The sequence below is a fragment of the Lissotriton vulgaris genome, chromosome 1_1 (assembly GCF_964263255.1).
Source record: "Lissotriton vulgaris chromosome 1_1, aLisVul1.2, whole genome shotgun sequence".
Classification (NCBI taxonomy): domain Eukaryota; kingdom Metazoa; phylum Chordata; class Amphibia; order Caudata; family Salamandridae; genus Lissotriton; species Lissotriton vulgaris.
The window spans coordinates 234,379,682-234,403,042 of record NC_141685.1 but is presented as its reverse complement, the minus strand read 5'-3'; the positions used below and the strand labels follow the sequence as shown (position 1 = coordinate 234,403,042).

The window sequence follows — 23,361 nt, the reverse complement described above, 5'->3', positions numbered from 1 at the left end:
AGGCTTTCCTTACAAAACAAGAGTAGAGGAATATCCAGGATTTGATTTTCTTCACAAAAAGGGATTGGTCTGCATACTGTCTTAAGGAGGGAGCCCGGCTAGCTTAGTCGGTAGAGCATGAGACTCTTAATCTCAGGGTCGTGGGTTCGAGCCCCACGTTGGGCGAAAACGAGTAATTTTTGCCTGAATATTGCATTGACTCTCATAATATGGAGATTAATCTTGCATTAGACCTGCAATAACTCCCAAAAATTGTCCAGGAATGGATTTCCTTCATAAAAAATGATTAGTCTGCATACCATCTTGAAGTGGGAGCCCGGCTAGCTCAGTCGGTAGAGCATGAGACTCTTAATCTCAGGGTCGTGGGATCGAGCCCCACGTTGGGCGAAAATGAGTAATTTTTGCTGGATTATTGCATTGACTCTCATAATCTGGTGAATATTCTTGCATTAGACATGCAATAACTATCAGAAATGGTATCTCCCTTGGTTTCTCATTGGTGGGAAATTTAACTTCAAGATTAGCTAGGGTATGAGTCTAGATGAACACAGCGCAATATCACTCATATTCGAGTAGTAAACAGGCCAACCTGAACTGTAAAACATCCCATAAGTGGAGGTAAGGCATAAGTTAGGAGTGAACTGAACACTGTTATGGGCAATTGGACTTCAAATAAAGTGTGGAACGCAGTAAGGTTACTTTTTTCATGTTATGCAGATTAAACACACAGGGGAATTAGCTCAAATAGTAAAGCGCTCGCTTAGCATGCGAGAGGTAGTGGGATCGATGCCCGCATTCTCCATTATAAAATTTGCATACATTTTATTTTTAACTTGTCATTGCCCATGGTCATTGCAGAGTAAGAACAGAAAAATCACAGATGGCTTTCAAATATGGTCTCATTATAACAACTAAAGTGGTTTAATCAAAAGGGTTCAGGTATTCTTTAGCATGTGAGAGGAATTTGAATTCTTATGCAATCTCAAAATGAAGTTCTCACAACTTCCATTTTCATTTTCTCTTATTTTTTTTGACACTCTGTCCTCTGAAGGATGTATAAATCAGGCTTTCCTTGCAAAACAAGAGTAGAGGAATATCCAGGATTTGATTTTCTTCACAAAAAGGGATTGGTCTGCATACTGTCTTAAGGAGGGAGCCCGGCTAGCTCAGTCGGTAGAGCATGAGACTCTTAATCTCAGGGTCGTGGGTTCGAGCCCCACGTTGAGCGAAAACGAGTAATTTTTGCCTGAATATTGCATTGACTCTCATAATATGGAGATTAATCTTGCATTAGACGTGCAATAACTCCCAAAAATTGTCCAGGAATGGATTTCCATCATAAAAAATGATTAGTCCGCATACCATCTTGAAGTGGGAGCCCGGCTAGCTCAGTTGGTAGAGCATGAGACTTTTAATCTCAGGGTCGTGGGTTCGAGCTCCACGTTGGGCGAAAATGAGTAATTTTTGCTGGATCCTCATAATCTGGTGAATATTCTTGCATTAGACATGCAATAACTATCAAAAATGGTATCTCCCTTGGTTTCTCATTGGTGGGAAATTTAACTTCAAGATTAGGTAGGGTATGAGTCTAGATGAACACACCACAATATCACTCATATTCGAGTAGTAAACAGGCCAACCTGAACTGTAAAACATCCCATAAGTGGAGGTAAGGCATAAGTTAGGAGTGAACTGAACACTTTTATGGGCAATTGGACTTCAAATAAAGTGTGGAAGGCAGTGAGGTTACTTTTTTCATGTTATGCAGATTAAACACACAGGGGAATTAGCTCAAATGGTAGAGCGCTCGCTTAGCATGCGAGAGGTAGCGGGATCGATGCCCGCATTCTCCATTATAAAATTTGCATACATTTTATTTTTAACTTGTCATTGCCCATGGTCATTGCAGAGTAAGAACATAAAAATCACAGATGGCTTTCAAATATGGTCTCATTATAACAACTAAAGTGGTTTAATCAAAAGGGTTCAGGTATTCTTTAGCATGTGAGAGAAATTTGAATTCTTATGCAATCTCAAAATGAAGTTCTCACAACTTCCATTTTCATTTTCTCTTATTTTTTTTGACACTCTGTCCTCTGAAGGATGTATAAATCTGGCTTTCCTTGCAAAACAAGAGTAGAGGAATATCCAGGATTTGATTTTTTTCACAAAAAGGGATAGGTCTGCATACTGTCTTAAGGAGGGAGCCCGGCTAGCTCAGTCGGTAGAGCATGAGACTCTTAATCTCAGGGTCGTGGGTTCGAGCCCCACGTTGGGCGAAAATGAGTAATTTTTGCTGGATTATTGCATTGACTCTCATAATCTGGTGAATATTCTTGCATTAGACATGCAATAACTATCAGAAATGGTATCTCCCTTGGTTTCTCATTGGTGGGAAATTTAACTTCAAGATTAGCTAGGGTATGAGTCTAGATGAACACAGCGCAATATCACTCATATTCGAGTAGTAAACAGGCCAACCTGAACTGTAAAACATCCCATAAGTGGAGGTAAGGCATAAGTTAGGAGAGAACTGAACACTGTTATGGGCAATTGGACTTCAAATAAAGTGTGGAACGCAGTAAGGTTACTTTTTTCATGTTATGCAGCTTAAACACACAGGGGAATTAGCTCAAATAGTAAAGCGCTCGCTTATCATGCGAGAGGTAGCGGGCTCGATGCCCGCATTCTCCATTATAAAATTTGCATACATTTTATTTTTAACTTGTCATTGCCAAGGTCATTGCAGAGTAAGAACAGAAAAATCACAGATGTCTTTCAAATATGGTCTCATTATAACAACTAAAGTGGTTTAATCAAAAGGGTTCAGGTATTCTTTAGCATGTGAGAGGAATTTGAATTCTTATGCAATCTCAAAATGAAGTTTTCACAACTTCCATTTTCATTTTCTCTTATTTTTTTTGACACTCTGTCATCTGAAGGATGTATAAATCAGGCTTTCCTTGCAAAACAAGAGTAGAGGAATATCCAGGATTTGATTTTCTTCACAAAAAGGGATTGGTCTGCATACTGTCTTAAGGAGGGAGCCCGGCTAGCTCAGTCGGTAGAGCATGAGACTCTTAATCTCAGGGTCGTGGGTTTGAGCCCCACGTTGGGCAAAAATGAGTAATTTTTGCCTGAATATTGCATTGACTCTCATAATATGGAGATTAATCTTGCATTAGACCTGCAATAACTCCCAAAAATTGTCCAGGAATGGATTTCCTTCATAAAAAATGATTAGTCTGCATACCATCTTGAAGTGGGAGCCCGGCTAGCTCAGTCGGTAGAGCATGAGACTCTTAATCTCAGGGTCGTGGGTTCGAGCCCCACGTCGGGCGAAAATGAGTAATTTTTGCTGGACTCTCATAATCTGGTGATTATTCTTGCATTAGACATGCAATAACTATCAAAAATGGTATCTCCCTTGGTTCCTCATTGGTGGGAAATTTAACTTCAAGATTAGGTAGGGTATGAGTCTAGATGAACACACCACAATATCACTCATATTCGAGTAGTAAACAGGCCAACCTGAACTGTAAAACATCCCATAAGTGGAGGTAAGGCATAAGTTAGGAGTGAACTGAACACTGTTATGGGCAATTGGACTGCAAATAAAGTGTGGAAGGCAGTGAGGTTACTTTTTTCATGTTATGCAGATTAAACACTCAGGGGAATTAGCTCAAATGGTAGAGCGCTCGCTTAGCATGCAAGAGGTAGCGGGGTTGATGCCCGCATTCTCCATTATAAAATTTGCATACATTTTATTTTTAACTTGTCATTGCCCATGGTCATTGCAGAGTAAGAACAGAAAAATCACAGATGGCTTTCAAATATGGTCTCAATATAACAACTAAAGTGGTTTAATCAAAAGGGTTCAGGTATTCTTTAGCATGTGAGAGGAATTTGAATTCTTATGCAATCTCAAAATGAAGTTCTCACAACTTCCGTTTTCATTTTCTCTTATTTTTTTTTGACACTCTGTCCTCTGAAGGATGTATAAATCAGGCTTTCCTTGCAAAACAAGTAGAGGAATATCCAGGATTTGATTTTCTTCACAAAAAGGGATTGGTCTGCATACTGTCTTAAGGAGGGAGCCCGGCTAGCTCAGTCGGTAGAGCGTGAGACTCTTAATCTCAGGGTCGTGGGTTCGAGCCCCACGTTGGGCGAAAAGGAGTAATTTTAGCCTGAATATTGCATTGACTCTCATAATATGGAGATTAATCTTGCATTAGACCTGCAATAACTCCCAAAAATTGTCCAGGAATGGATTTCCTTCATAAAAAATGATTAGTCTGCATACCATCTTGAAGTGGGAGCCCGGCGAGCTCAGTCGGTAGAGCATGAGACTCTTAATCTCAGGGTCGTGGGTTCGAGCCCCACGTTGGGCGAAAATGAGTAATTTTTGCTGGATTATTGCATTGACTCTCATAATCTGGTGAATATTCTTGCATTAGACATGCAATAACTATCAGAAATGGTATCTCCCTTGGTTTCTCATTGGTGGGAAATTTAACTTCAAGATTAGCTAGGGTATGAGTCTAGATGAACACAGCGCAATATCACTCATATTCGAGTAGTAAACAGGCCAACCTGAACTGTAAAACATCCCATAAGTGGAGGTAAGGCATAAGTTAGGAGTGAACTGAACACTGTTATGGGCAATTGGACTTCAAATAAAGTGTGGAACGCAGTAAGGTTACTTTTTTCATGTTATGCAGATTAAACACACAGGGGAATTAGCTCAAATAGTAAAGCGCTCGCTTAGCATGCGAGAGGTAGTGGGATCGATGCCCGCATTCTCCATTATAAAATTTGCATACATTTTATTTTTAACTTGTCATTGCCCATGGTCATTGCAGAGTAAGAACAGAAAAATCACAGATGGCTTTCAAATATGGTCTCATTATAACAACTAAAGTGGTTTAATCAAAAGGGTTCAGGTATTATTTAGCATGTGAGAGGAATTTGAATTCTTATGCAATCTCAAAATGAAGTTCTCACAACTTCCATTTTCATTTTCTCTTATTTTTTTGACACTCTGTCCTCTGAAGGATGTATAAATCTGGCTTTCCTTGCAAAACAAGAGTAGAGGAATATCCAGGATTTGATTTTTTTCACAAAAAGGGATAGGTCTGCATACTGTCTTAAGGAGGGAGCCCGGCTAGCTCAGTCGGTAGAGCATGAGACTCTTAATCTCAGGGTCGTGGGTTCGAGCCCCACGTTGGGCGAAAATGAGTACTTTTTGCTGGATTATTGCATTGACTCTCATAATCTGGTGAATATTCTTGCATTAGACATGCAATAACTATCAGAAATGGTATCTCCCTTGGTTTCTCATTGGTGGGAAATTTAACTTCAAGATTAGCTAGGGTATGAGTCTAGATGAACACAGCGCAATATCACTCATATTCGAGTAGTAAACAGGCCAACCTGAACTGTAAAACATCCCATAAGTGGAGGTAAGGCATAAGTTAGGAGTGAACTGAACACTGTTATGGGCAATTGGACTTCAAATAAAGTGTGGAACGCAGTAAGGTTACTTTTTTCATGTTATGCAGATTAAACACACAGGGGAATTAGCTCAAATAGTAAAGCGCTCGCTTATCATGCGAGAGGTAGCGGGCTCGATGCCCGCATTCTCCATTATAAAATTTGCATACATTTTATTTTTAACTTGTCATTGCCAAGGTCATTGCAGAGTAAGAACAGAAAAATCACAGATGGCTTTCAAATATGGTCTCATTATAACAACTAAAGTGGTTTAATCAAAAGGGTTCAGGTATTCTTTAGCATGTGAGAGGAATTTGAATTCTTATGCAATCTCAAAATGAAGTTTTCACAACTTCCATTTTCATTTTCTCTTATTTTTTTTGACACTCTGTCCTCTGAAGGATGTATAAATCAGGCTTTCCTTGCAAAACAAGAGTAGAGGAATATCCAGGATTTGATTTTCTTCACAAAAAGGGATTGGTCTGCATACTGTCTTAAGGAGGGAGCCCGGCTAGCTCAGTCGGTAGAGCATGAGACTCTTAATCTCAGGGTCGTGGGTTTGAGCCCCACGTTGGGCAAAAATGAGTAATTTTTGCCTGAATATTGCATTGACTCTCATAATATGGAGATTAATCTTGCATTAGACCTGCAATAACTCCCAAAAATTGTCCAGGAATGGATTTCCTTCATAAAAAATGATTAGTCTGCATACCATCTTGAAGTGGGAGCCCGGCTAGCTCAGTCGGTAGAGCATGAGACTCTTAATCTCAGGGTTGTGGGTTCGAGCCCCACGTCGGGCGAAAATGAGTAATTTTTGCTGGACTCTCATAATCTGGTGATTATTCTTGCATTAGACATGCAATAACTATCAAAAATGGTATCTCCCTTGGTTTCTCATTGGTGGGAAATTTAACTTCAAGATTAGGTAGGGTATGAGTCTAGATGAACACACCACAATATCACTCATATTCGAGTAGTAAACAGGCCAACCTGAACTGTAAAACATCCCATAAGTGGAGGTAAGGCATAAGTTAGGAGTGAACTGAACACTGTTATGGGCAATTGGACTGCAAATAAAGTGTGGAAGGCAGTGAGGTTACTTTTTTCATGTTATGCAGATTAAACACTCAGGGGAATTAGCTCAAATGGTAGAGCGCTCGCTTAGCATGCAAGAGGTAGCGGGGTTGATGCCCGCATTCTCCATTATAAAATTTGCATACATTTTATTTTTAACTTGTCATTGCCCATGGTCATTGCAGAGTAAGAACAGAAAAATCACAGATGGCTTTCAAATATGGTCTCATTATAACAACTAAAGTGGTTTAATCAAAAGGGTTCAGGTATTCTTTAGCATGTGAGAGGAATTTGAATTCTTATGCAATCTCAAAATGAAGTTCTCACAACTTCCGTTTTCATTTTCTCTTATTTTTTTTGACACTCTGTCCTCTGAAGGATGTATAAATCAGGCTTTCCTTGCAAAACAAGAGTAGAGGAATATCCAGGATTTGATTTTCTTCACAAAAAGGGATTGGTCTGCATACTGTCTTAAGGAGGGAGCCCGGCTAGCTCAGTCGGTAGAGCATAAGACTCTTAATCTCAGGGTCGTGGGTTCGAGCCCCACGTTGGGCGAAAACGAGTAATTTTTGCCTGAATATTGCATTGACTCTCATAATATGGAGATTAATCTTGCATTAGACCTGCAATAACTCCCAAAAATTGTCCAGGAATGGATTTCCTTCATAAAAAATGATTAGTCTGCATACCATCTTGAAGTGGGAGCCCGGCTAGCTCAGTCGGTAGAGCATGAGACTCTTAATCTCAGGGTCGTGGGTTTGAGCCCCACGTTGGGCGAAAATGAGTAATTTTTGCTGGACTCTCATAATCTGGTGATTATTCTTGCATTAGACATGCAATAACTATCAAAAATGGTATCTCCCTTGGTTTCTCATTGGTGGGAAATTTAACTTCAAGATTAGGTAGGGTATGAGTCTAGATGAACACACCACAATATCACTCATATTCGAGTAGTAAACAGGCCAACCTGAGCTGTAAAACATCCCATAAGTGGAGGTAAGGCATAAGTTAGGAGTGAACTGAACACTGTTATGGGCAATTGGACTGCAAATAAAGTGTGGAAGGCAGTGAGGTTACTTTTTTCATGTTATGCAGATTAAACACTCAGGGGAATTAGCTCAAATGGTAGAGCGCTCGCTTAGCATGCGAGAGGTAGCGGGATCGATGCCCGCATTCTCCATTATAAAATTTGCATACATTTTATTTTTAACTTGTCATTGCCAAGGTCATTGCAGAGTAAGAACAGAAAAATCACAGATGGCTTTCAAATATGGTCTCATTATAACAACTAAAGTGGTTTAATCAAAAGGGTTCAGGTATTCTTTAGCATGTGAGAGGAATTTGAATTCTTATGCAATCTCAAAATGAAGTTCTCACAACTTCCGTTTTCATTTTCTCTTATTTTTTTTGACACTCTGTCCTCTGAAGGATGTATAAATCTGGCTTTCCTTGCAAAACAAGAGTAGAGGAATATCCAGGATTTGATTTTTTTCACAAAAAGGGATTGGTCTGCATACTGTCTTAAGGAGGGAGCCCGGCTAGCTCAGTCGGTAGAGCATGAGACTCTTAATCTCAGGGTCGTGGGTTCGAGCCCCACGTTGGGCGAAAACGAGTAATTTTTGCCTGAATATTGCATTGACTCTCATAATATGGAGATTATTCTTGCATTAGACCTGCGATAACTCCCAAAAATTGTCCAGGACTGGATTTCCTTCATAAAAAATGATTAGTCTGCATACCATCTTGAAGTGGGAGCCCGGCTAGCTCAGTCGGTAGAGCATGAGACTTTTAATCTCAGGGTCGTGGGTTCGAGCTCCACGTTGGGCGAAAATGAGTAATTTTTGCTGGACTCTCATAATCTGGTGATTATTCTTGCATTAGACATGCAATAACTATCAAAAATGGTATCTCCCTTGGTTTCTCATTGGTGGGAAATTTAACTTCAAGATTAGGTAGGGTATGAGTCTAGATGAACACACCACAAAATCACTCATATTCGAGTAGTAAACAGGCCAACCTGAACTGTAAAACATCCCATAAGTGGAGGTAAGGCATAAGTTAGGAGTGAACTGAACACTGTTATGGGCAATTGGACTTCAAATAAAGTGTGGAAGGCAGTGAGGTTACTTTTTTCATGTTATGCTGATTAAACACACAGGGGAATTAGCTCAAATGGTAGAGCGCTCGCTTAGCATGCGAGAGGTAGCGGGATCGATGCCCGCATTCTCCATTATAAAATTTGCATACATTTTATTTTTAACTTGTCATTGCCAAGGTCATTGCAGAGTAAGAACAGAAAAATCACAGATGGCTTTCAAATATGGTCTCATTATAACAACTAAAGTGGTTTAATCAAAAGGGTTCAGGTATTCTTTAGCATGTGAGAGGAATTTGAATTCCTATGCAATCTCAAAATGAAGTTCTCACAACTTCCGTTTTCATTTTCTCTTATTTGTTTTGACACTCTGTCCTCTGAAGGATGTATAAATCTGGCTTTCCTTGCAAAACAAGAGTAGAGGAATATCCAGGATTTGATTTTTTTCACAAAAAGGGATTGGTCTGCATACTGTCTTAAGGAGGGAGCCCGGCTAGCTCAGTCGGTAGAGCATGAGACTCTTAATCTCAGGGTCGTGGGTTCGAGCCCCACGTTGGGCGAAAATGAGTACTTTTTGCTGGATTATTGCATTGACTCTCATAATCTGGTGAATATTCTTGCATTAGACATGCAATAACTATCAGAAATGGTATCTCCCTTGGTTTCTCATTGGTGGGAAATTTAACTTCAAGATTAGCTAGGGTATGAGTCTAGATGAACACAGCGCAATATCACTCATATTCGAGTAGTAAACAGGCCAACCTGAACTGTAAAACATCCCATAAGTGGAGGTAAGGCATAAGTTAGGAGTGAACTGAACACTGTTATGGGCAATTGGACTTCAAATAAAGTGTGGAACGCAGTAAGGTTACTTTTTTCATGTTATGCAGATTAAACACACAGGGGAATTAGCTCAAATAGTAAAGCGCTCGCTTATCATGCGAGAGGTAGCGGGCTCGATGCCCGCATTCTCCATTATAAAATTTGCATACATTTTATTTTTAACTTGTCATTGCCAAGGTCATTGCAGAGTAAGAACAGAAAAATCACAGATGGCTTTCAAATATGGTCTCATTATAACAACTAAAGTGGTTTAATCAAAAGGGTTCAGGTATTCTTTAGCATGTGAGAGGAATTTGAATTCTTATGCAATCTCAAAATGAAGTTTTCACAACTTCCATTTTCATTTTCTCTTATTTTTTTTGACACTCTGTCCTCTGAAGGATGTATAAATCAGGCTTTCCTTGCAAAACAAGAGTAGAGGAATATCCAGGATTTGATTTTCTTCACAAAAAGGGATTGGTCTGCATACTGTCTTAAGGAGGGAGCCCGGCTAGCTCAGTCGGTAGAGCATGACACTCTTAATCTCAGGGTCGTGGGTTTGAGCCCCACGTTGGGCAAAAATGAGTAATTTTTGCCTGAATATTGCATTGACTCTCATAATATGGAGATTAATCTTGCATTAGACCTGCAATAACTCCCAAAAATTGTCCAGGAATGGATTTCCTTCATAAAAAATGATTAGTCTGCATACCATCTTGAAGTGGGAGCCCGGCTAGCTCAGTCGGTAGAGCATGAGACTCTTAATCTCAGGGTTGTGGGTTCGAGCCCCACGTCGGGCGAAAATGAGTAATTTTTGCTGGACTCTCATAATCTGGTGATTATTCTTGCATTAGACATGCAATAACTATCAAAAATGGTATCTCCCTTGGTTTCTCATTGGTGGGAAATTTAACTTCAAGATTAGGTAGGGTATGAGTCTAGATGAACACACCACAATATCACTCATATTCGAGTAGTAAACAGCCCAACCTGAACTGTAAAACATCCCATAAGTGGAGGTAAGGCATAAGTTAGGAGTGAACTGAACACTGTTATGGGCAATTGGACTGCAAATAAAGTGTGGAAGGCAGTGAGGTTACTTTTTTCATGGTATGCAGATTAAACACTCAGGGGAATTAGCTCAAATGGTAGAGCGCTCGCTTAGCATGCAAGAGGTAGCGGGGTTGATGCCCGCATTCTCCATTATAAAATTTGCATACATTTTATTTTTAACTTGTCATTGCCCATGGTCATTGCAGAGTAAGAACAGAAAAATCACAGATGGCTTTCAAATATGGTCTCATTATAACAACTAAAGTGGTTTAATCAAAAGGGTTCAGGTATTCTTTAGCATGTGAGAGGAATTTGAATTCTTATGCAATCTCAAAATGAAGTTCTCACAACTTCCGTTTTCATTTTCTCTTATTTTTTTTGACACTCTGTCCTCTGAAGGATGTATAAATCAGGCTTTCCTTGCAAAACAAGAGTAGAGGAATATCCAGGATTTGATTTTCTTCACAAAAAGGGATTGGTCTGCATACTGTCTTAAGGAGGGAGCCCGGCTAGCTCAGTCGGTAGAGCATGAGACTCTTAATCTCAGGGTCGTGGGTTCGAGCCCCACGTTGGGCGAAAACGAGTAATTTTTGCCTGAATATTGCATTGACTCTCATAATATGGAGATTAATCTTGCATTAGACCTGCAATAACTCCCAAAAATTGTCCAGGAATGGATTTCCTTCATAAAAAATGATTAGTCTGCATACCATCTTGAAGTGGGAGCCCGGCTAGCTCAGTCGGTAGAGCATGAGACTCTTAATCTCAGGGTCGTGGGTTTGAGCCCCACGTTGGGCGAAAATGAGTAATTTTTGCTGGACTCTCATAATCTGGTGATTATTCTTGCATTAGACATGCAATAACTATCAAAAATGGTATCTCCCTTGGTTTCTCATTGGTGGGAAATTTAACTTCAAGATTAGGTAGGGTATGAGTCTAGATGAACACACCACAATATCACTCATATTCGAGTAGTAAACAGGCCAACCTGAGCTGTAAAACATCCCATAAGTGGAGGTAAGGCATAAGTTAGGAGTGAACTGAACACTGTTATGGGCAATTGGACTGCAAATAAAGTGTGGAAGGCAGTGAGGTTACTTTTTTCATGTTATGCAGATTAAACACTCAGGGGAATTAGCTCAAATGGTAGAGCGCTCGCTTAGCATGCGAGAGGTAGCGGGGTTGATGCCCGCATTCTCCATTATAAAATTTGCATACATTTTATTTTTAACTTGTCATTGCCCATGGTCATTGCAGAGTAAGAACAGAAAAATCACAGATGGCTTTCAAATATGGTCTCATTATAACAACTAAAGTGGTTTAATCAAAAGGGTTCAGGTATTCTTTAGCATGTGAGAGGAATTTGAATTCTTATGCAATCTCAAAATGAAGTTCTCACAACTTCCGTTTTCATTTTCTCTTATTTTTTTTGACACTCTGTCCTCTGAAGGATGTATAAATCAGGCTTTCCTTGCAAAACAAGAGTAGAGGAATATCCAGGATTTGATTTTCTTCACAAAAAGGGATTGGTCTGCATACTGTCTTAAGGAGGGAGCCCGGCTAGCTCAGTCGGTAGAGCATGAGACTCTTAATCTCAGGGTCGTGGGTTCGAGCCCCACGTTGGGCGAAAACGAGTAATTTTTGCCTGAATATTGCATTGACTCCCAGAATATGGAGATTAATCTTGCATTAGACCTGCAATAACTCCCAAAAATTGTCCAGGAATGGATTTCCTTCATAAAAAATGATTAGTCTGCATACCATCTTGAAGTGGGAGCCCGGCTAGCTCAGTCGGTAGAGCATGAGACTCTTAATCTCAGGGTCGTGGGTTTGAGCCCCACGTTGGGCGAAAATGAGTAATTTTTGCTGGACTCTCATAATCTGGTGATTATTCTTGCATTAGACATGCAATAACTATCAAAAATGGTATCTCCCTTGGTTTCTCATTGGTGGGAAATTTAACTTCAAGATTAGGTAGGGTATGAGTCTAGATGAACACACCACAATATCACTCATATTCGAGTAGTAAACAGGCCAACCTGAACTGTAAAACATCCCATAAGTGGAGGTAAGGCATAAGTTAGGAGTGAACTGAACACTGTTATGGGCAATTGGACTGCAAATAAAGTGTGGAAGGCAGTGAGGTTACTTTTTTCATGTTATGCAGATTAAACACTCAGGGGAATTAGCTCAAATGGTAGAGCGCTCGCTTAGCATGCGAGAGGTAGCGGGGTTGATGCCTGCATTCTCCATTATAAAATTTGCATACATTTTATTTTTAACTTGTCATTGCCCATGGTCATTGCAGAGTAAGAACAGAAAAATCACAGATGGCTTTCAAATATGGTCTCATTATAACAACTAAAGTGGTTTAATCAAAAGGGTTCAGGTATTCTTTAGCATGTGAGAGGAATTTGAATTCTTATGCAATCTCAAAATGAAGTTCTCACAACTTCCGTTTTCATTTTCTCTTATTTTTTTTTGACACTCTGTCCTCTGAAGGATGTATAAATCAGGCTTTCCTTTCAAAACAAGAGTAGAGGAATATCCAGGATTTGATTTTCTTCACAAAAAGGGATTGGTCTGCATACTGTCTTAAGGAGGGAGCCCGGCTAGCTCAGTCGGTAGAGCATGAGACTCTTAATCTCAGGGTCGTGGGTTCGAGCCCCACGTTTGGCGAAAACGAGTAATTTTTGCCTGAATATTGCATTGACTCTCATAATATGGAGATTAATCTTGCATTAGACCTGCAATAACTCCCAAAAATTGTCCAGGAATGGATTTCCTTCATAAAAAATGATTAGTCTGCATACCATCTTGAAGTGGGAGCCCGGCTAGCTCAGTTGGTAGAGCATGAGACTCTTAATCTCAGGGTCATGGGTTTGAGCCCCACGTTGGGCGAAAATGAGTAATTTTTGCTGGACTCTCATAATCTGGTGATTATTCTTGCATTAGACATGCAATAACTATCAAAAATGGTATCTCCCTTGGTTTCTCATTGGTGGGAAATTTAACTTCAAGATTAGGTAGGGTATGAGTCTAGATGAACACACCACAATATCACTCATATTCGAGTAGTAAACAGGCCAACCTGAACTGTAAAACATCCCATAAGTGGAGGTAAGGCATAAGTTAGGAGTGAACTGAACACTGTTATGGGCAATTGGACTGCAAATAAAGTGTGGAAGGCAGTGAGGTTACTTTTTTCATGTTATGCAGATTAAACACTCAGGGGAATTAGCTCAAATGGTAGAGCGCTCGCTTAGCATGCGAGAGGTAGCGGGGTAGATGCCCGCATTCTCCATTATAAAATTTGCATACATTTTATTTTTAACTTGTCATTGCCCATGGTCATTGCAGAGTAAGAACAGAAAAATCACAGATGGCTTTCAAATATGGTCTCATTATAACAACTAAAGTGGTTTAATCAAAAGGGTTCAGGTATTCTTTAGCATGTGAGAGGAATTTGAATTCTTATGCAATCTCAAAATGAAGTTCTCACAACTTCCGTTTTCATTTTCTCTTATTTTTTTTTGACACTCTGCCCTCTGAAGGATGTATAAATCAGGCTTTCCTTGCAAAACAAGAGTAGAGGAATATCCAGGATTTGATTTTCTTCACAAAAAGGGATTGGTCTGCATACTGTCTTAAGGAGGGAGCCCCGCTAGCTCAGTCGTTAGAGCATGAGACTCTTAATCTCAGGGTCGTGGGTTCGAGCCCCACGTTGGGCGAAAACGAGTAATTTTTGCCTGAATATTGCATTGACTCTCATAATATGGAGATTAATCTTGCATTAGACCTGCAATAACTCCCAAAAATTGTCCAGGAATGGATTTCCTTCATAAAAAATGATTAGTCTGCATACCATCTTGAAGTGGGAGCCCGGCTAGCTCAGTCGGTAGAGCATGAGACTCTTAATCTCAGGGTCGTGGGTTCGAGCCCCACGTTGGGCGAAAATGAGTATTTTTTGCTGGACTCTCATAATCTGGTGATTATTCTTGCATTAGACATGCAAAAAACTATCAAAAATGGTATCTCCCTTGGTTTCTCATTGGTGGGAAATTTAACTTCAAGATTAGGTAGGGTATGAGTCTAGATGAACACACCACAATATCACTCATATTCGAGTAGTAAACAGGCCAACCTGAACTGTAAAACATCCCATAAGTGTAGGTAAGGCATAAGTTAGGAGTGAACTGAACACTGTTATGGGCAATTGGACTGCAAATAAAGTGTGGAAGGCAGTGAGGTTACTTTTTTCATGTTATGCAGATTAAACACACAGGGGAATTAGCTCAAATGGTAGAGTGCTCGCTTAGCATGCGAGAGGTAGCGGGATCGATGCCCGCATTCTCCATTATAAAGTTTGCATACATTTTATTTTTAACTTGTCATTGCCCATGGTCATTGCAGAGTAAGAACAGAAAAATCACAGATGGCTTTCAAATATGGTCTCAATATAACAACTAAAGTGGTTTAATCAAAAGGGTTCAGGTATTCTTTAGCATGTGAGAGGAATTTGAATTCTTATGCAATCTCAAAATGAAGTTCTCACAACTTCCATTTTCATTTTCTCTTATTTTTTTTGACACTCTGTCCTCTGAAGGATGTATAAATCTGGCTTTCCTTGCAAAACAAGAGTAGAGGAATATCCAGGATTTGATTTTTTTCACAAAAAGGGATTGGTCTGCATACTGTCTTAAGGAGGGAGCCCGGCTAGCTCAGTCGGTAGAGCATGAGACTCTTAATCTCAGGGTCGTGGGTTCGAGCCCCACGTTGGGCGAAAACGAGTAATTTTTGCCTGAATATTGCATTGACTCTCATAATATGGAGATTAATCTTGCATTAGACCTGCAATAACTCCCAAAAATTGTCCAGGAATGGATTTCCTTCATAAAAAATGATTAGTCTGCATACCATCTTGAAGCGGGAGCCCGGCTAGCTCAGTCGGTAGAGCATGAGACTCTTAATCTCAGGGTCGTGGGTTCGAGCCCCACGTTGGGCGAAAATGAGTAATTTTTGCTGGACTCTCATAATCTGGTGATTATTCTTGCATTAGACATGCAATAACTATCAAAAATGGTATCTCCCTTGGTTTCTCATTGGTGGGAAATTTAACTTCAAGATTAGGTAGAGTATGAGTCTAGATGAACACACCACAATATCACTCATAATCGAGTAGTAAACAGGCCAACCTGAACTGTAAAACATCCCATAAGTGGAGGTAAGGCATAAGTTAGGAGTGAACTGAACACTGTTATGGGCAATTGGACTGCAAATAAAGTGTGGAAGGCAGTGAGGTTACTTTTTTCATGTTATGCAGATTAAACACACAGGGGAATTAGCTCAAATGGTAGAGTGCTCGCTTAGCATGCGAGAGGTAGCGGGATCGATGCCCGCATTCTCCATTATAAAATTTGCATACATTTTATTTTTAACTTGTCATTGCCCATGGTCATTGCAGAGTAAGAACAGAAAAATCACAGATGGCTTTCAAATATGGTCTCAATATAACAACTAAAGTGGTTTAATCAAAAGGGTTCAGGTATTCTTTAGCATGTGAGAGGAATTTGAATTCTTATGCAATCTCAAAATGAAGTTCTCACAACTTCCATTTTCATTTTCTCTTATTTTTTTGACACTCTGTCCTCTGAAGGATGTATAAATCTGGCTTTCCTTGCAAAACAAGAGTAGAGGAATATCCAGGATTTGATTTTTTTCACAAAAAGGGATTGGTCTGCATACTGTCTTAAGGAGGGAGCCCGGCTAGCTCAGTCGGTAGAGCATGAGACTCTAAATCTCAGGGTCGTGGGTTCGAGCCCCACGTTGGGCGAAAACGAGTAATTTTTGCCTGAATATTGCATTGACTCTCATAATATGGAGATTAATCTTGCATTAGACCTGCAATAACTCCCAAAAATTGTCCAGGAATGGATTTCCTTCATAAAAAATGATTAGTCTGCATACCATCTTGAAGTGGGAGCCCGGCTAGCTCAGTCGGTAGAGCATGAGACTCTTAATCTCAGGGTCGTGGGTTCGAGCCCCACGTTGGGCGAAAATGAGTAATTTTTGCTGGACTCTCATAATCTGGTGATTATTCTTGCATTAGACATGCAATAACTATCAAAAATGGTATCTCCCTTGGTTTCTCATTGGTGGGAAATTTAACTTCAAGATTAGGTAGAGTATGAGTCTAGATGAACACACCACAATATCACTCATAATCGAGTAGTAAACAGGCCAACCTGAACTGTAAAACATCCCATAAGTGGAGGTAAGGCATAAGTTAGGAGTGAACTGAACACTGTTATGGGCAATTGGACTTCAAATAAAGTGTGGAAGGCAGTAAGGTTACTTTTTTCATGTTATGCAGATTAAACACACAGGGGAATTAGCTCAAATGGTAGAGCGCTCGCTTAGCATGCGAGAGGTAGCGGGATCGATGCCCGCATTCTCCATTATAAAATTTGCATACATTTTATTTTTAACTTGTCATTGCCCATGGTCATTGCAGAGTAAGAACAGAAAAATCACAGATGGCTTTCAAATATGGTCTCAATATAACAACTAAAGTGGTTTAATCAAAAGGGTTCAGGTATTCTTTAGCATGTGAGAGGAATTTGAATTCTTCTGCAATCTCAAAATGAAGTTCTCACAACTTCCATTTTCATTTTCTCTTATTTTTTTTTGACACTCTGTCCTCTGAAGGATGTATAAATCTGGCTTTCCTTGCAAAACAAGAGTAGAGGAATATCCAGGATTTGATTTTTTTCACAAAAAGGGATTGGTCTGCATACTGTCTTAAGGAGGGAACCCGGCTAGCTCAGTCGCTAGAGCATGAGACTCTTAATCTCAGGGTCATGAGTTCGAGCCCCACGTTGGGCGAAAACGAGTAATTTTTGCCTGAATATTGCATTGACTCTCATAATATGGAGATTAATCTTGCATTAGACCAGCAATAACTCCCAAAAATTGTCCAGGAATGGATTTCCGTCATAAAAAATGATTAGTCTGCATACCATCTTGAAGTGGGAGCCCGGCTAGCTCAGTCGGTAGAGCATGAGACTCTTAATCTCAGGGTCGTGGGTTCGAGCCCCACGTTGGGCGAAAATGAGTAATTTTTGCTGGACTCTCATAATTTGGTGATTATTCTTGCATTAGACATGCAATAACTATCAAAAATGGTATCTCCCTTGGTTTCTCATTGGTGGGAAATTTAACTTCAAGATTAGGTAGGGTATGAGTCTAGATGAACACACCACAATATCACTCATATTCGAGTAGTAAACAGGCCAACCTGAACTGTAAAACATCCCATAAGTGGAGGTAAGGCATAAGTTAGGAGTGAACTGAACACTGTTATGGGCAATTGGACTGCAAATAAAGTGTGGAAGGCAGTGAGGTTACTTTTTTCATGTTATGCAGATTAAACACACAGGGGAATTAGCTCAAATGGTAGAGTGCTCGCTTAGCATGCGAGAGGTAGTGGGATCGATGCCCGCATTCTCCATTATAAAATTTGCATACATTTTATTTTTAACTTGTCATTGCCCATGGTCATTGCAGAGTAAGAACAGAAAAATCACAGATGGCTTTCAAATATGGTCTCAATATAACAACTAAAGTGGTTTAATCAAAAGGGTTCAGGTATTCTTTAGCATGTGAGAGGAATTTGAATTCTTCTGCAATCTCAAAATGAAGTTCTCACAACTTCCATTTTCATTTTCTCTTATTTTTTTTGACACTCTGTCCTCTGAAGGATGTATAAATCTGGCTTTCCTTGCAAAACAAGAGTAGAGGAATATCCAGGATTTGATTTTTTTCACAAAAAGGGATTGGTCTGCATACTGTCTTAAGGAGGGAGCCCGGCTAGCTCAGTCGGTAGAGCATGAGACTCTTAATCTCAGGGTCGTGAGTTCAAGCCCCACGTTGGGCGAAAACGAGTAAATTTTGCCTGAATATTGCATTGACTCTCATAATATGGAGATTAATCTTGCATTAGACCTGCAATAACTCCCAAAAATTGTCCAGGAATGGATTTCCTTCATAAAAAATGATTAGTCTGCATACCATCTTGCAGTGGGAGCCCGGCTAGCTCAGTCGGTAGAGCATGAGACTCTTAATCTCAGGGTCGTGGGTTTGAGCCCCACGTTGGGCGAAAATGAGTAATTTTTGCTGGACTCTCATAATCTGGTGATTATTCTTGCATTAGACATGCAATAACTATCAAAAATGGTATCTCCCTTGGTTTCTCATTGGTGGGAAATTTAACTTCAAGATTAGGTAGGGTATGAGTCTAGATGAACACACCACAATATCACTCATATTCGAGTAGTAAACAGGCCAACCTGAACTGTAAAACATCCCATAAGTGGAGGTAAGGCATAAGTTAGGAGTGAACTGAACACTGTTATGGGCAATTGGACTGCAAATAAAGTGTGGAAGGCAGTGAGGTTACTTTTTTCATGTTATGCAGATTAAACACACAGGGGAATTAGCTCAAATGGTAGAGTGCTCGCTTAGCATGCGAGAGGTTGCGGGATCGATGCCCGCATTCTCCATTATAAAATTTGCATACATTTTATTTTTAACTTGTCATTGCCCATGGTCATTGCAGAGTAAGAACAGAAAAATCACAGATGGCTTTCAAATATGGTCTCAATATAACAACTAAAGTGGTTTAATCAAAAGGGTTCAGGTATTCTTTAGCATGTGAGAGGAATTTGAATTCTTATGCAATCTCAAAATGAAGTTCTCACAACTTCCATTTTCATTTTCTCTTATTTTTTTGACACTCTGTCCTCTGAAGGATGTATAAATCTGGCTTTCCTTGCAAAACAAGAGTAGAGGAATATCCAGGATTTGATTTTTTTCACAAAAAGGGATTGGTCTGCATACTGTCTTAAGGAGGGAGCCCGGCTAGCTCAGTCGGTAGAGCATGAGACTCTTAATCTCAGGGTCGTGCGTTCGAGCCCCACGTTGGGCGAAAACGAGTAATTTTTGCCTGAATATTGCATTGACTCTCATAATATGGAGATTAATCTTGCATTAGACCTGCAATAACTCCCAAAAATTGTCCAGGAATGGATTTCCTTCATAAAAAATGATTAGTCTGCATACCATCTTGAAGTGGGAGCCCGGCTAGCTCAGTCGGTAGAGCATGAGACTCTTAATCTCAGGGTCGTGGGTTCGAGCCCCACGTTGGGCGAAAATGAGTAATTTTTGCTGGACTCTCATAATCTGGTGATTATTCTTGCATTAGACATGCAATAACTATCAAAAATGGTATCTCCCTTGGTTTCTCATTGGTGGGAAATTTAACTTCAAGATTAGGTAGAGTATGAGTCTAGATGAACACACCACAATATCACTCATAATCGAGTAGTAAACAGGCCAACCTGAACTGTAAAACATCCCATAAGTGGAGGTAAGGCGTAAGTTAGGAGTGAACTGAACACTGTTATGGGCAATTGGACTTCAAATAAAGTGTGGAAGGCAGTAAGGTTACTTTTTTCATGTTAGGCAGATTAAACACACAGGGGAATTAGCTCAAATGGTAGAGCGCTCGCTTAGCATGCGAGAGGTAGCGGGATCGATGCCCGCATTCTCCATTATAAAATTTGCATACATTTTATTTTTAACTTGTCATTGCCCATGGTCATTGCAGAGTAAGAACAGAAAAATCACAGATGGCTTTCAAATATGGTCTCATTATAACAACTAAAGTGGTTTAATCAAAAGGGTTCAGGTATTCTTTAGCATGTGAGAGGAATTTGAATTCTTATGCAATCTCAAAATGAAGTTCTCACAACTTCCATTTTCATTTTCTCTTATTTTTTTTGACACTCTGTCCTCTGAAGGATGTATAAATCTGGCTTTCCTTGCAAAACAAGAGTAGAGGAATATCCAGGATTTGATTTTTTTCACAAAAAGGGATTGGTCTGCATACTGTCTTAAGGAGGGAGCCCGGCTAGCTCAGTCGGTAGAGCATGAGACTCTTAATCTCAGGGTTGTGGGTTCGAGCTCCACGTTGGGCGAAAACGAGTAATTTTTGCCTGAATATTGCATTGACTCTCATAATATGGAGATTATTCTTGCATTAGACCTGCAATAACTCCCAAAAATTGTCCAGGAATGGATTTCCTTCATAAAAAATGATTAGTCTGCATACCATCTTGAAGTGGGAGCCCGGCTAGCTCAGTCGGTAGAGCATGAGACTCTTAATCTCAGGGTCATGGGTTTGAGCCCCACGTTGGGCGAAAATGAGTAATTTTTGCTGGACTCTCATAATCTGGTGATTATTCTTGCATTAGACATGCAATAACTATCAAAAATGGAATCTCCCTTGGTTTCTCATTGGTGGGAAATTTAACTTCAAGATTAGGTAGGGTATGAGTCCAGATGAACACACCACAATATCACTCATATTCGAGTAGTAAACAGGCCAACCTGAACTGTAAAACATCCCATAAGTGGAGGTAAGGCATAAGTTAGGAGTGAACTGAACACTGTTATGGGCAATTGGACTTCAAATAAAGTGTGGAAGGCAGTGAGGTTACTTTTTTCATGTTATGCAGATTAAACACACAGGGGAATTAGCTCAAATGGTAGAGCGCTCGCTTAGCATGCGAGAGGTAGTGGGATCGATGCCCGCATTCTCCATTATAAAATTTGCATACATTTTATTTTTAACTTGTCATTGCCAAGGTCATTGCAGAGTAAGAACAGAAAAATCACAGATTGCTTTCAAATATGGTCTTATTATAACAACTAAAGTGGTTTAATCAAAAGGGTTCAGGTATTCTTTAGCATGTGAGAGGAATTTGAATTCTTATGCAATCTCAAAATGAAGTTCTCACAACTTCCGTTTTCATTTTCTCTTATTTTTTTTGACACTCTGTCCTCTGAAGGATGTATAAATCTGGCTTTTCTTGCAAAACAAGAGTAGAGGAATATCCAGGATTTGATTTTTTTCACAAAAAGGGATTGGTCTGCATACTGTCTTAAGGAGGGAGCCCGGCTCGCTCAGTCGGTAGAGCATGAGACTCTTAATCTCAGGGTCGTGGGTTAGAGCCCCACGTTGGGCGAAAACGAGTAATTTTTTCCTGAATATTGCATTGACTCTCATAATATGGAGATTAATCTTGCATTAGACCTGCAATAACTCCCAAAAATTGTCCAGGAATGGATTTCCGTCATAAAAAATGATTAGTCTGCATACCATCTTGAAGTGGGAGCCCGGCTAGCTCAGTCGGTAGAGCATGAGACTCTTAATCTCAGGGTCGTGGGTTCGAGCCCCACGTTGGGCGAAAATGAGTAATTTTTGCTGGACTCTCATAATCTGGTGATTATTCTTGCATTAGACATGCAATAACTATCAAAAATGGTATCTCCCTTGGTTTCTCATTGGTGGGAAATTTAACTTCAAGATTAGGTAGGGTATGAGTCTAGATGAACACACCACAATATCCCTCATATTCGAGTAGTAAACAGGCCAACCTGAACTGTAAAACATCCCATAAGTGGAGGTAAGGCATAAGTTAGGAGTGAACTGAACACTGTTATGGGCAATTGGACTGCAAATAAAGTGTGGAAGGCAGTGAGGTTACTTTTTTCATGTTATGCAGATTAAACACACAGGGGAATTAGCTCAAATGGTAGAGTGCTCGCTTAGCATGCGAGAGGTAGCGGGATCGATGCCCGCATTCTCCATTATAAAATTTGCATACATTTTATTTTTAACTTGTCATTGCCCATGGTCATTGCAGAGTAAGAACAGAAAAATCACAGATGGCTTTCAAATATGGTCTCAATATAACAACTAAAGTGGTTTAATCAAAAGGGTTCAGGTATTCTTTAGCATGTGAGAGGAATTTGAATTCTTATGCAATCTCAAAATGAAGTTCTCACAACTTCCATTTTCATTTTCTCTTATTTTTTTGACACTCTGTCCTCTGAAGGATGTATAAATCTGGCTTTCCTTGCAAAACAAGAGTAGAGGAATATCCAGGATTTGATTTTTTTTCACAAAAAGGGATTGGTCTGCATACTGTCTTAAGGAGGGAGCCCGGCTAGCTCAGTCGGTAGAGCATGAGACTCTAAATCTCAGGGTCGTGGGTTCGAGCCCCACGTTGGGCGAAAACGAGTAATTTTTGCCTGAATATTGCATTGACTCTCATAATATGGAGATTAATCTTGCATTAGACCTGCAATAACTCCCAAAAATTGTCCAGGAATGGATTTCCTTCATAAAAAATGATTAGTCTGCATACCATCTTGAAGTGGGAGCCCGGCTAGCTCAGTCGGTAGAGCATGAGACTCTTAATCTCAGGGTTGTGGGTTCGAGCCCCACGTTGGGCGAAAATGAGTAATTTTTGCTGGACTCTCATAATCTGGTGATTATTCTTGCATTAGACATGCAATAACTATCAAAAATGGTATCTCCCTTGGTTTCTCATTGGTGGGAAATTTAACTTCAAGATTAGGTAGAGTATGAGTCTAGATGAACACACCACAATATCACTCATAATCGAGTAGTAAACAGGCCAACCTGAACTGTAAAACATCCCATAAGTGGAGGTAAGGCATAAGTTAGGAGTGAACTGAACACTGTTATGGGCAATTGGACTTCAAATAAAGTGTGGAAGGCAGTGAGGTTACTTTTTTCATGTTATGCAGATTAAACACACAGGGGAATTAGCTCAAATGGTAGAGCGCTCGCTTAGCATGCGAGAGGTAGCGGGATCGATGCCCGCATTCTCCATTATAAAATTTGCATACATTTTATTTTTAACTTGTCATTGCCCATGGTCATTGCAGAGTAA

The 23,361-nt window shown here is 39.9% G+C and overlaps 9 non-coding genes across 9 annotated transcripts; all 9 read left to right on the top strand.

Moving 5' to 3' along the window:
• Positions 1–1,780: 1,780 nt before the first annotated feature.
• TRNAA-AGC (transfer RNA alanine (anticodon AGC)) lies at positions 1,781–1,853 on the top strand. Its single transcript has one exon. It is a non-coding gene; the product is annotated as a tRNA-Ala (tRNA).
• A 1,415-nt stretch (positions 1,854–3,268) lies between these two features.
• TRNAK-CUU (transfer RNA lysine (anticodon CUU)) lies at positions 3,269–3,341 on the top strand. The gene has a single exon. It is a non-coding gene; the product is annotated as a tRNA-Lys (tRNA).
• A 755-nt stretch (positions 3,342–4,096) lies between these two features.
• Positions 4,097–4,169, top strand: TRNAK-CUU (transfer RNA lysine (anticodon CUU)). The gene has a single exon. It is a non-coding gene; the product is annotated as a tRNA-Lys (tRNA).
• Positions 4,170–7,674: 3,505 nt separating this feature from the next.
• Positions 7,675–7,747, top strand: TRNAA-AGC (transfer RNA alanine (anticodon AGC)). The gene has a single exon. It is a non-coding gene; the product is annotated as a tRNA-Ala (tRNA).
• A 977-nt stretch (positions 7,748–8,724) lies between these two features.
• Positions 8,725–8,797, top strand: TRNAA-AGC (transfer RNA alanine (anticodon AGC)). Its single transcript has one exon. It is a non-coding gene; the product is annotated as a tRNA-Ala (tRNA).
• An 8,125-nt stretch (positions 8,798–16,922) lies between these two features.
• TRNAA-AGC (transfer RNA alanine (anticodon AGC)) lies at positions 16,923–16,995 on the top strand. Its single transcript has one exon. It is a non-coding gene; the product is annotated as a tRNA-Ala (tRNA).
• Positions 16,996–19,025: 2,030 nt separating this feature from the next.
• On the top strand, positions 19,026–19,098 carry TRNAA-AGC (transfer RNA alanine (anticodon AGC)). Its single transcript has one exon. It is a non-coding gene; the product is annotated as a tRNA-Ala (tRNA).
• A 977-nt stretch (positions 19,099–20,075) lies between these two features.
• TRNAA-AGC (transfer RNA alanine (anticodon AGC)) lies at positions 20,076–20,148 on the top strand. Its single transcript has one exon. It is a non-coding gene; the product is annotated as a tRNA-Ala (tRNA).
• A 3,079-nt stretch (positions 20,149–23,227) lies between these two features.
• TRNAA-AGC (transfer RNA alanine (anticodon AGC)) lies at positions 23,228–23,300 on the top strand. The gene has a single exon. It is a non-coding gene; the product is annotated as a tRNA-Ala (tRNA).
• The last annotated feature ends 61 nt before the right edge of the window (positions 23,301–23,361 follow it).